The sequence below is a fragment of the Lithobates pipiens genome, unplaced genomic scaffold (assembly GCF_037356315.1).
Source record: "Lithobates pipiens isolate NorthernLeopardFrog02 unplaced genomic scaffold, aLitPip1_a1.2 Scaffold_8, whole genome shotgun sequence".
NCBI classification, from domain to species: Eukaryota; Metazoa; Chordata; class Amphibia; order Anura; family Ranidae; genus Lithobates; species Lithobates pipiens.
In genome coordinates, this window is record NW_027507903.1 from 271,684,454 (window position 1) to 271,697,387 (window position 12,934).

A 12,934-nucleotide genomic window follows, 5' to 3' on the forward strand; every position below is an offset into this window, starting at 1 on the left:
CTTTTCGGGTTGGTTGCTCGGAGGTTGGGGTCACCGTATTAGCTATTATTTGCTTCTGGTTGGTTGATAACCTGAGTTCAGTTTACCTTCCTTGCAAATGATACTCTTTGGTAATGAAGCAAAGAAGGAAGAAAGCCCATCTCGGATGCCTAACTTGATACAAATAACATCCTCAAAACAGCCAGTACTGGCAAGATACACTGAGTCATGGATATCACCTCTAGCTTTTCCACACACTTTTCTCACCAGGTCAGCTGAAAACATACGCCAATGGTCGTCAGGTTTTCCAGCTCAGCTGACTAAGCAGGAGAACCAAAGTCCACATTCCAATTGCCTTTGGGTCCAGAACACAAGTTTGCCTAAACGCCAAACACTTACAGCGATGGTCAGCTCATAAACAGTGAAGAAAAAGAGCTCACATTGAAGGTGTTGCACCTAAACTGTGCTTTGTATTGGCAGATTTGGCTTACGGCTGCCAGAGGAGCAAGGCATGGCAAGAGCTTTGAGTTTGCCAGACTGTGAAAAAGTTAAAGGTAAGCACTGTTTCTGCCCGGTTTCGAACGGGGATCTTTCGCGTGTGAGGCGAACGTGATAACCACTACACTACAGAAACCCATTCATGCTGTTTTTTTGAGCCTTGCAAACCGAAAGTCTACCCTAAAGTAAGATCGGTGAAAAAAGCTGCTGAAAGCGACGTTGACAATAAGCACAAGCGCGCTCAAATTGTTTCTGCCCGATTTCGAACCGGGGACCTTTAGCGTGTTAGGCGAACGTGATAACCACTACACTACAGAAACCCATCACAACAGCACTTTACGGGTTGGTTGCTCGGAGGTTGGGGTCACTGTATTAGCTATTATTTGCTTCTGGTTGGTTGATAACCTGAGTTCAGTTTACCGTCCTTGCAAATGATACTCTTTGGTAATGAAGCAAAGAAGGAAGAAAGCCCATCTCGGATGCCTAACTTGATACAAATAACATCCTCAAAACAGCCAGTACTGGCAAGATACACTGAGTCATGGATATCACCTCTAGCTTTTCCACACACTTTTCTCACCAGGTCAGCTGAAAACATACGCCAATGGTCGTCAGGTTTTCCAGCTCAGCTGACTAAGCAGGAGAACCAAAGTCCACATTCCAATTGCCTTTGGGTCCAGAAAACAAGTTTGCCTAAACACCAAACACTTACAGCGATGGTCAGCTCATAAACAGTGAAGAAAAAGAGCTCACATTGAAGGTGTTGCACCTAAACTGTGCTTTGTATTGGCAGATTTGGCTTACGGCTGCCAGAGGGGCAAGGCATGGCAAGAGCTTTGAGTTTGCCAGACTGTGAAAAAGTTAAAGGTAAGCACTGTTTCTGCCCGGTTTCGAACCGGGGTCCTTTCGCGTGTGAGGCGAACGTGATAACCACTACACTACAGAAACCCATTCATGCTGTTTTTTTGAGCCTTGCAAACCGAAAGTCTACCCTAAAGTAAGATCGGTGAAAAGAGCTGCTGAAAGCGACATTGACAAAAAGCACTAGCGCGCTCAAATTGTTTCTGCCCGGTTTCGAACCGGGGACCTTTCGCGTGTTAGGTGAACATGATAACCACTACACTACAGAAACATATCACGACAGCACTTTTCGGGTTGATTGCTCGGAGGTTGGGGTCACCGTATTAGCTATTATTTGCTTCTGGTTGGTTGATAACCTGAGTTCAGTTTACCGTCCTTGCAAATGATACTCTTTGGTAATGAAGCAAAGAAGGAAGAAAGCCCATCTCGGATGCCTAACTTGATACAAATAACATCCTCAAAACAGCCAGTACTGGCAAGATACACTGAGTCATGGATATCACCTCTAGCTTTTCCACACACTTTTCTCACCAGGTCAGCTGAAAACATACGCCAATGGTCGTCAGGTTTTCCAGCTCAGCTGACTAAGCAGGAGAACCAAAGTCCACATTCCAATTGCCTTTGGGTCCAGAAAACAAGTTTGCCTAAACGCCAAACACTTACAGCGATGGTCAGCTCATAAACAGTGAAGAAAAAGAGCTCACATTGAAGGTGTTGCACCTAAACTGTGCTTTGTATTGGCAGATTTGGCTTACGGCTGCCAGAGGAGCAAGGCATGGCAAGAGCTTTGAGTTTGCCAGACTGCGAAAAAGTTAAAGGTAAGCACTGTTTCTGCCCGGTTTCGAACAGGGATCTTTCGCGTGTGAGGCGAACGTGATAACCACTACACTACAGAAACCCATTCATGCTGTTTTTTTGAGCCTTGCAAACCGAAAGTCTACCCTAAAGTAAGATCGGTGAAAAAAGCTGCTGAAAGCGACATTGACAATAAGCACAAGCGCGCTCAAATTGTTTCTGCCCGATTTCGAACCGGGGACCTTTAGCGTGTTAGGCGAACGTGATAACCACTACACTACAGAAACCCATCACAACAGCACTTTACGGGTTGGTTGCTCGGAGGTTGGGGTCACCGTATTAGCTATTATTTGCTTCTGGTTGGTTGATAACCTGAGTTCAGTTTACCGTCCTTGCAAATGATACTCTTTGGTAATGAAGCAAAGAAGGAAGAAAGCCCATCTCGGATGCCTAACTTGATACAAATAACATCCTCAAAACAGCCAGTACTGGCAAGATACACTGAGTCATGGATATCACCTCTAGCTTTTCCACACACTTTTCTCACCAGGTCAGCTGAAAACATACGCCAATGGTCGTCAGGTTTTCCAGCTCAGCTGACTAAGCAGGAGAACCAAAGTCCACATTCCAATTGCCTTTGGGTCCAGAAAACAAGTTTGCCTAAACACCAAACACTTACAGCGATGGTCAGCTCATAAACAGTGAAGAAAAAGAGCTCACATTGAAGGTGTTGCACCTAAACTGTGCTTTGTATTGGCAGATTTGGCTTACGGCTGCCAGAGGGGCAAGGCATGGCAAGAGCTTTGAGTTTGCCAGAATGTGAAAAAGTTAAAGGTAAGCACTGTTTCTGCCCGGTTTCGAACCGGGGACCTTTCGCGTGTGAGGCGAACGTGATAACCACTACACTACAGAAACCCATTCATGCTGTTTTGTTGAGCCTTGCAAACCGAAAGTCTACCCTAAAGTAAGATCTGTGAAAAGAGCTGCTGAAAGCGACATTGACAAAAAGCACTAGCGCACTCAAATTGTTTCTGCCCGGTTTCGAACCAGGGACCTTTCGCGTGTTAGGCGAACGTGATAACCACTACACTACAGAAACCTATCACGACAGCACTTTTCAAGTTGGTTGTTCGGAGGTTGGGGTCACCGTATTAGCTATTATTTGCTTCTGGTTGGTTGATAACCTGAGTTCAGTTTACCGTCCTTGCAAATGATACTCTTTGGTAATGAAGCAAAGAAGGAAGAAAGCCCATCTCGGATGCCTAACTTGATACAAATAACATCCTCAAAACAGCCAGTACTGGCAAGATACACTGAGTCATGGATATCACCTCTAGCTTTTCCACACACTTTTCTCACCAGGTCAGCTGAAAACATACGCCAATGGTCGTCAGGTTTTCCAGCTCAGCTGACTAAGCAGGAGAACCAAAGTCCACATTCCAATTGCCTTTGGGTCCAGAAAACAAGTTTGCCTAAACACCAAACACTTACAGCGATGGTCAGCTCATAAACAGTGAAGAAAAAGAGCTCACATTGAAGGTGTTGCACCTAAACTGTGCTTTGTATTGGCAGATTTGGCTTACGGCTGCCAGAGGGGCAAGGCATGGCAAGAGCTTTGAGTTTGCCAGACTGTGAAAAAGTTAAAGGTAAGCACTGTTTCTGCCCGGTTTCGAACCGGGGTCCTTTCGCGTGTGAGGCGAACGTGATAACCACTACACTACAGAAACCCATTCATGCTGTTTGTTTGAGCCTTGCAAACCGAAAGTCTACCCTAAAGTAAGATCGGTGAAAAGAGCTGCTGAAAGCGACATTGACAAAAAGCACTAGCGCGCTCAAATTGTTTCTGCCCGGTTTCGAACCGGGGACCTTTAGCGTGTTAGGCGAACATGATAACCACTACACTACAGAAACCTATCACGACAGCACTTTTCGGGTTGGTTGCTCGGAGGTTGGGGTCACCGTATTAGCTATTATTTGCTTCTGGTTGGTTGATAACCTGAGTTCAGTTTACCGTCCTTGCAAATGATACTCTTTGGTAATGAAGCAAAGAAGGAAGAAAGCCCATCTCGGATGCCTAACTTGATACAAATAACATCCTCAAAACAGCCAGTACTGGCAAGATACACTGAGTCATGGATATCACCTCTAGCTTTTCCACACACTTTTCTCACCAGGTCAGCTGAAAACATACGCCAATGGTCGTCAGGTTTTCCAGCTCAGCTGACTAAGCAGGAGAACCAAAGTCCACATTCCAATTGCCTTTGGGTCCAGAAAACAAGTTTGCCTAAACGCCAAACACTTACAGCGATGGTCAGCTCATAAACAGTGAAGAAAAAGAGCTCACATTGAAGGTGTTGCACCTAAACTGTGCTTTGTATTGGCAGATTTGGCTTACGGCTGCCAGAGGAGCAAGGCATGGCAAGAGCTTTGAGTTTGCCAGACTGTGAAAAAGTTAAAGGTAAGCACTGTTTCTGCCCGGTTTCGAACGGGGATCTTTCGCGTGTGAGGCGAACGTGATAACCACTAGTGATGGCCGAACGGTTCGCCCGGCGGTCGTTTCGCGGCGAATTTCCGACTTTCGCCGTCCGCGGGTTCGAACGCCTTTTTCCGTCGTTCGCCCCGGCGGACTTACGTGTTTAATGTATACAAGAACTTTAACCTTTCGTGACACGTTTATCATGTGTTACAGGACAACCAATTGAGACATGACAGCTCATGGACACTTGGACATTCCCCCTAACCTATAAATACACCCGATCCGGTGGCCATTTTACATTCTTTCTTCTGTCACTGTAGGGAAAGGATCCTGTGTGGAGTAGGGACAGAGAAAACGCTAGCTATTTGGTACACAAAAGTTCTTTTCAGGACTGGTATAGGTGTTAGGTCAGCAGCCTGAGTTTCTTTTGTCAGTTTAGATAAAGGGACAGAGCGCTGTATGCTGCTATTTTAGGGACAGCTCAGCCAGATTAGTCTTTCTTCATCATCATCATCATCATCATCATTAGCTGTTACTATCAGGTCCACAAAAGAGCTGTTCCAGCTAATCGTTCCAGCCTACTCTTTTTTGCCAATTTGTATAGGGACAGGCAGGAAGCAGTGTGTCAGGCAGTGAGGATAATTTTAAAGACTTGCTGTTACTATTAGTTCCACAAAGGTTCTTTTCAGGACTGGTATCAGTGGTACGGTAATAGGCTTGTACACGTATAATATTCTTTCTTCCAAATATAGAAAGAATATTATACTTGACTGCTGCCCTTCTGCTGCAGTCTGCTAATCATTCACAACTCACTTGTTCCACAAAGCTCTTTATCAGGACTGGTAACTTGGTCTGTCTAGGGTGCTACGGTACATAGGCTTGGGTGCGGTACAGTCTGCTGTTCTGTAAGGACCGCTATCGGTCCACAATACATAGGGTTGCCGTGCACTACTGCTGACCGCTGCCCTATACTGCAGCAGTCCTTCATTGGTATAGGGACTGACGTACAGTCTGCTAATCACTAACACACAACCTGCTTGGTCCACAAAAGTTCTTATAAGGACTGGTAACTTGGTATAGGGTGCTACGGTACATAGGCCTGAGTGCGTTACAGTCTGCTGTTCTGTAAGGACCGCTATCGGTCCACAATACATAGGGTTGCCGTGCACTACTGCTGACCGCTGCCCTATACTGCAGCAGTCCTTCAGCGGTATAGGGACTGACGCACAGTCTGCTAAACACTAACACACAACCTGCTTGGTCCACAAAAGTTTTTATAAGGACTGGTAACTTGGTATAGGGTGCTACGGTACATAGGCCTGAGTGCAGTACAGTCTGCTGTTCTGTAAGGACCGCTATCGGTCCACAATACATAGGGTTGCCGTGCACTACTGCTGACCGCTGCCCTATACTGCAGCAGTCCTTCATTGGTATAGGGACTGACGTACAGTCTGCTAATCACTAACACACAACCTGCTTGGTCCACAAAAGTTCTTATAAGGACTGGTAACTTGGTATAGGGTGCTACGGTACATAGGCCTGAGTGCGTTACAGTCTGCTGTTCTGTAAGGACCGCTATCGGTCCACAATACATAGGGTTGACGTGCACCACTGCTGACCGCTGCCCTATACTGCAGCAGTCCTTCAGCGGTATAGGGACTGACGTACAGTCTGCTAAACACTAATACACAACCTGCTTGGTCCACAAAAGTTCTTATAAGGACTGGTAACTTGGTATAGGGTGCTACGGTACATAGGCTTGAGTGCGGTACAGTCTGCTGTTCTGTAAGGACCGCTATCGGTCCACAATAGATAGGGTTGACGTGCACCACTGCTGACCGCTGCCCTATACTGCAGCAGTCCTTCAGCGGTATAGGGACTGACGCACAGTCTGCTAAACACTAACACACAACCTGCTTGGTCCACAAAAGTTTTTATAAGGACTGGTAACTTGGTATAGGGTGCTACGGTACATAGGCCTGAGTGCGTTACAGTCTGCTGTTCTGTAAGGACCGCTATCGGTCCACAATACATAGGGTTGCCGTGCACTACTGCTGACCGCTGCCCTATACTGCAGCAGTCCTTCATTGGTATAGGGACTGACGTACAGTCTGCTAATCACTAACACACAACCTGCTTGGTCCACAAAAGTTCTTATAAGGACTGGTAACTTGGTATAGGGTGCTACGGTACATAGGCTTGAGTGCGGTACAGTCTGCTGTTCTGTAAGGACCGCTATCGGTCCACAATACATAGGGTTGCCGTGCACTACTGCTGACCGCTGCCCTATACTGCAGCAGTCCTTCATTGGTATAGGGACTGACGTACAGTCTGCTAATCACTAACACACAACCTGCTTGTTCCACAAAAGTTCTTATAAGGACTGGTAACTTGGTATAGGGTGCTACGGTACATAGGCTTGAGTGCGGTACAGTCTGCTGTTCTGTAAGGACCGCTATCGGTCCACAATAGATAGGGTTGACGTGCACCACTGCTGACCGCTGCCCTATACTGCAGCAGTCCTTCAGCGGTATAGGGACTGACGTACAGTCTGCTAAACACTAATACACAACCTGCTTGGTCCACAAAAGTTCTTATAAGGACTGGTAACTTGGTATAGGGTGCTACGGTACATAGGCTTGAGTGCGGTACAGTCTGCTGTTCTGTAAGGACCGCTATCGGTCCACAATACATAGGGTTGCCGTGCACTACTGCTGACCGCTGCCCTATACTGCAGCAGTCCTTCATTGGTATAGGGACTGACGTACAGTCTGCTAATCACTAACACACAACCTGCTTGTTCCACAAAAGTTCTTATAAGGACTGGTAACTTGGTATAGGGTGCTACGGTACATAGGCTTGAGTGCGGTACAGTCTGCTGTTCTGTAAGGACCGCTATCGGTCCACAATAGATAGGGTTGACGTGCACCACTGCTGACCGCTGCCCTATACTGCAGCAGTCCTTCAGCGGTATAGGGACTGACGTACAGTCTGCTAAACACTAATACACAACCTGCTTGGTCCACAAAAGTTCTTATAAGGACTGGTAACTTGGTATAGGGTGCTACGGTACATAGGCTTGAGTGCGGTACAGTCTGCTGTTCTGTAAGGACCGCTATCGGTCCACAATAGATAGGGTTGACGTGCACCACTGCTGACCGCTGCCCTATACTGCAGCAGTCCTTCAGCGGTATAGGGACTGACGTACAGTCTGCTAAACACTAATACACAACCTGCTTGGTCCACAAAAGTTCTTATAAGGACTGGTAACTTGGTATAGGGTGCTACGGTACATAGGCTTGAGTGCGGTACAGTCTGCTGTTCTGTAAGGACCGCTATCGGTCCACAATAGATAGGGTTGACGTGCACCACTGCTGACCGCTGCCCTATACTGCAGCAGTCCTTCAGCGGTATAGGGACTGACGTACAGTCTGCTAAACACTAATACACAACCTGCTTGGTCCACAAAAGTTCTTATAAGGACTGGTAACTTGGTATAGGGTGCTACGGTACATAGGCTTGAGTGCGGTACAGTCTGCTGTTCTGTAAGGACCGCTATCGGTCCACAATACATAGGGTTGCCGTGCACTACTGCTGACCGCTGCCCTATACTGCAGCAGTCCTTCATTGGTATAGGGACTGACGTACAGTCTGCTAATCACTAACACACAACCTGCTTGTTCCACAAAAGTTCTTATAAGGACTGGTAACTTGGTATAGGGTGCTACGGTACATAGGCTTGAGTGCGGTACAGTCTGCTGTTCTGTAAGGACCGCTATCGGTCCACAATAGATAGGGTTGACGTGCACCACTGCTGACCGCTGCCCTATACTGCAGCAGTCCTTCAGCGGTATAGGGACTGACGTACAGTCTGCTAAACACTAATACACAACCTGCTTGGTCCACAAAAGTTCTTATAAGGACTGGTAACTTGGTATAGGGTGCTACGGTACATAGGCTTGAGTGCGGTACAGTCTGCTGTTCTGTAAGGACCGCTATCGGTCCACAATAGATAGGGTTGACGTGCACCACTGCTGACCGCTGCCCTATACTGCAGCAGTCCTTCAGCGGTATAGGGACTGACGTACAGTCTGCTAAACACTAATACACAACCTGCTTGGTCCACAAAAGTTCTTATAAGGACTGGTAACTTGGTATAGGGTGCTACGGTACATAGGCTTGAGTGCGGTACAGTCTGCTGTTCTGTAAGGACCGCTATAGGTCCACAATAGATAGGGTTGACGTGCACCACTGCTGACCGCTCACCTATACTGCAGCAGTCCTTCAGCGGTATAGGGACTAAGAGTTTTGTCACAGGGTCATTTAAAAAATGACATGCAGAGGAAGAGGCAGGCCCTTCCGCAGGGGTGGTAGGGGTAGGGCAGGAGCAACAGGCTTGAGCCAAAGTGGGAAGTTGCAGAAGGTGCGTTCAATTACTTTAAAGGATGCACCAGACTTGGTTGAGTGGCTCGCTCAGCCTTACTCTTCTGCACCCTCCTCATCCTCTCGATCTGCACCCTCTTCTTCACTCTCTGCTATGTGCACCCCCAAAGACACTACCACCAACAACACGACCACCACCACCACCACCACATACCTTCCGCTTGAGTCACTGGAATTATTTTCCGATCCATATCAAGAGGACATTTCTGATGCGCAGCCACTCTTGGTATTGGATCAGGAAGAGGAGGTAGCAACAAGCGCTACTCAGCAGTCTGACGCCAGTACCCAGATCAGCCCAAGGAGGAGGTTGGTCCCCGGTGTTGCTGCCTACTCTACTTATAGCGGTGGGGAAGGTGACGTTGATGATGACGTGTCTAGTGATGTCACGTGGGTGCCCACAAGAGAGGAAGAGGAGGGGAGTTCAGAGGGAGATATGGACCAGCAGATAGGGAGGAGAAGCAGCAATGACTTACATTGCACAGCAGGGACAAAGCAGACTGCAAATGTATCAGGAGCGAGTCATCGACCATGTACGGTCACATCTGGCGCTCCCAGGACACCGGCACATGGCTCCGCAGTGTGGGCTTTTTTTAACGTGTCCGCTGCTGACAATAGCGTTGCCATCTGCAATCTTTGCAGTCAACGCGTTAGTCGCGGTAAGCCCAATACTCACCTAGGGACGACCGCCTTAAGAAGGCACATGAGCAGCCATCACCGAGCCCAGTGGGAGCAACGGAACACACAAAGCCACACTGCAGGCTCTCACCGTCCAGCCTCGTCTTCTACTTCTCCTTCTCCTCTCTCCTCACAATTGTCCTCCACTCCACCTTCCATCACGCCAAGCTCACATTTTTCTGCAAAAAGGCAGGCTTCCGTGGGCCTAATGTTTGAGCGTAAAAAAATGATGACGCCGGATAACCCTCTTGCCCAACGGTTGGCGGCTGGCTTGTCAGAACTCATAGCCCGCCAACTACTGCCATATAAACTGGTGGACTCGGAGGCCTTTCGCAAATTTGTGGCCATTGGAACACCACAATGGAAGGTCCCAGGAAGGAAGTATTTCTCAGAGAAGGGCATCCCAGAGCTATATGGCCATGTTCAGCGGCAAGTGAATGTATCTCTGGCACACAGTGTCGGTGCCAAGATACATCTGACCACAGACACGTGGTCTAGCAAACACGGGCAGGGAAGGTATATCAGTTTTACTGCCCACTGGGTGAACCTTCTGACGGCCGTCAAGCATGTAACCCGTGGCACCCGTGTAGATTTGGTTTTACCGCCACGGATTGCATGCAGGCCTGACTCTTCTTCTCCTCCTCCTACTCCATCCTCCTCCCTCTCCTCCTCAGCTGCCTCCTCCTTTTCCGCTGCTAGCGTCTCTTCCACTGCACCGCCCAAGCTCCCCAGAACCTATTCCACATGCCAGGTGAGACGTTGCCATGCCGTGCTGCGTCTGTTGTGCCTGGAAGCAAAGAGCCACACTGGCCCGGCACTCCTTTCAGCTTTGCGTTCACAGGCAGATGAGTGGCTAACACCGCTCAATTTGACAGTTGGTAAAGTGGTGTGTGACAACGGTGCCAATCTGCTTAGCGCATTGAAACAGGGCAAAATCACGCACGTGCCGTGCATGGCACACGTCTTAAACTTGGTCGTGCAGCGATTCCTTGTCAAATACCCTGGGGTCCAGGACATCTTGCGGCAGGCAAGGAAAATCTCGGCCCATTTCAGAAGATCTTACACGGCCATGGCTCGCCTTGCTGACATTCAGCGGCGACACCATCTGCCGGTCAGACGTCTTATTTGCGATTGCCCGACGCGATGGAACTCAACCTTCTATATGCTTGATAGGCTGCTCCAGCAGAAACGTGCAGTTAACGTCTACCTGTATGAACTCTGCGAAAGAAACGGTTCTGGGGAGCTGGGTTTTTTTTCACCGCGCCAGTGGCTGCTCATGCGCGACACATGCAGACTTCTGCGGCCATTTGAGGAGATCACCAAACTGGTCAGTCGCAGCCATGGCGCCATCAGTGACATGGTACCTTATGCCTTCTTTCTGGAGCGTGCATTGCGTCGTGTCATTGATCAGGCTGTGGAGGAGCAGGAGCGGGAAGATGAGGAAGTCGCAATGCTGGATGAATTCCCAGGGGGGGCTACTCTATCTGAGACAAGTCAACAACAGGAGTCTGATGAGGAGTCAGAGGAGGATGGTGCCGGGGCGGATGAGCAGGAGCAAGAAGAGCATGCTTTAAACCTTTCTGGGATCCCTGTTGTGCGAGGATGGGGAGAGGAGAATGAAGAGGACGACATTATCCTGGATGATGAGCAGGAGCCAGGCCACCACACCGCTTCCACTTTAGTGCAAATGGGGGCCTTCATGCTCCAGTGTTTTAATAGGGACCCCCGTATAAAAAGCATGAGGGTCAAGGACCAGTACTGGGTGGCAACGTACTTAGACCCCCGGTACAAACACAAAATGGCGGAAATGTTACCGCCGTCGCAGAGGGCTGTCAGAATGCAGCACTTCCAGGCCTTGCTTCGAGAAATGCTGCATTCTGCTTTTGCGTGCGCTGGCAGAGGAGCAATTCCCACTCCCAGAGAAGGATTTGCGGGTACCAATCCAACAGCGCCTGCAAGAAGAGGCCGGTTTGAAGATGTGTTGGTGACTTCGGATATGAGGTCATTCTTTCAGCCGACCCATCGACAGGTGTCATCCGGATCCAGCATCAGGGAACGCCTAGACCGTCAGGTGTCCGACTACATTGGGTTAACGGCCGATGTGGACGCTCTGAGGAGTGATGAACCCCTAGACTACTGGGTGGGCAGGCTTGACCTCTGGCCAGAGCTTGCCCAATTTGCAATCGAACTGTTGGCTTGCCCCTCATCCAGTGTCCTGTCCGAAAGGACGTTCAGCGCAGCAGGGGGGATTGTGACCGATAAGCGTACTCGCCTAGCTCACCACAGTGTTAACTACCTCACATTTCTAAAAATGAATGAGGCATGGATCTCGGAGGAATTCAACACATGTGATCAGTAGACCATGTATATGTCTATAAACAATTTTTGGAATCAAGCACACAGACCTTCTTAATTCATTTGGCTCACTTCCCTGACCCAAAAAAGCACACCGTACTATATGCCCCTACCCTCCTCTTTGAAGAGGTTGAGCGGTGTCATATTTCTACTGGGGCTGCTTATTATGAGGGGTTCCCACCATCCCTGTGCTGTGCTGACTTCCTCCTGGGTGTTCTTATTATGAGGGGCTCCCACCATCCCTGTGCTGTGCTGACTTCCTCCTGGGGGTTCTTATTATGAGGGGATCACACCATCCCTGTGCTGTGCTGACTTCCTCCTGGGGCTGCTTACGGTGCTGCTGTCAGCGCTGTATGTCACGGAGCTGCTGTCAGCGCTGTATGTCACGGAGCTGCTGTCAGCGCTGTATGTCACGGAGCTGCTGTCAGCGCTGTATGTCACGGAGCTGCTGTCAGCGCTGTATGTCACGGAGCTGCTGTCAGCGCTGTATGTCACGGAGCTGCTGTCAGCGCTGTATGTCACGGAGCTGCTGTCAGCGCTGTATGTCACGGAGCTGCTGTCAGCGCTGTATGTCACGGAGCTGCTGTCAGCGCTGTATGTCACGGAGCTGCTGTCAGCGCTGTATGTCACGGAGCTGCTGTCAGCGCTGTATGTCACGGAGCTGCTGTCAGCGCTGTATGTCACGGTGCTGCTGTCAGCGCTGTATGTCACGGAGCTGCTGTCAGCGCTGTATGTCACGGAGCTGCTGTCAGTGCTGTATGTCACGGAGCTGCTGTCAGCGCTGTATGTCACGGAGCTGCTGTCAGCGCTGTATGTCACGGAGCTGCTGTCAGCGCTGTATGTCACGGTGCT

The 12,934-nt window shown here is 49.1% G+C and overlaps 3 non-coding genes across 3 annotated transcripts; all 3 read right to left on the minus strand.

Moving 5' to 3' along the window:
* Window positions 1-1,352: 1,352 nt before the first annotated feature.
* TRNAV-CAC (transfer RNA valine (anticodon CAC)) lies at window positions 1,353-1,425 on the minus strand. The gene has a single exon. It is a non-coding gene; the product is annotated as a tRNA-Val (tRNA).
* A 1,550-nt stretch (window positions 1,426-2,975) lies between these two features.
* Window positions 2,976-3,048, minus strand: TRNAV-CAC (transfer RNA valine (anticodon CAC)). Its single transcript has one exon. It is a non-coding gene; the product is annotated as a tRNA-Val (tRNA).
* Window positions 3,049-3,787: 739 nt separating this feature from the next.
* On the minus strand, window positions 3,788-3,860 carry TRNAV-CAC (transfer RNA valine (anticodon CAC)). The gene has a single exon. It is a non-coding gene; the product is annotated as a tRNA-Val (tRNA).
* Window positions 3,861-12,934: the final 9,074 nt, after the last annotated feature.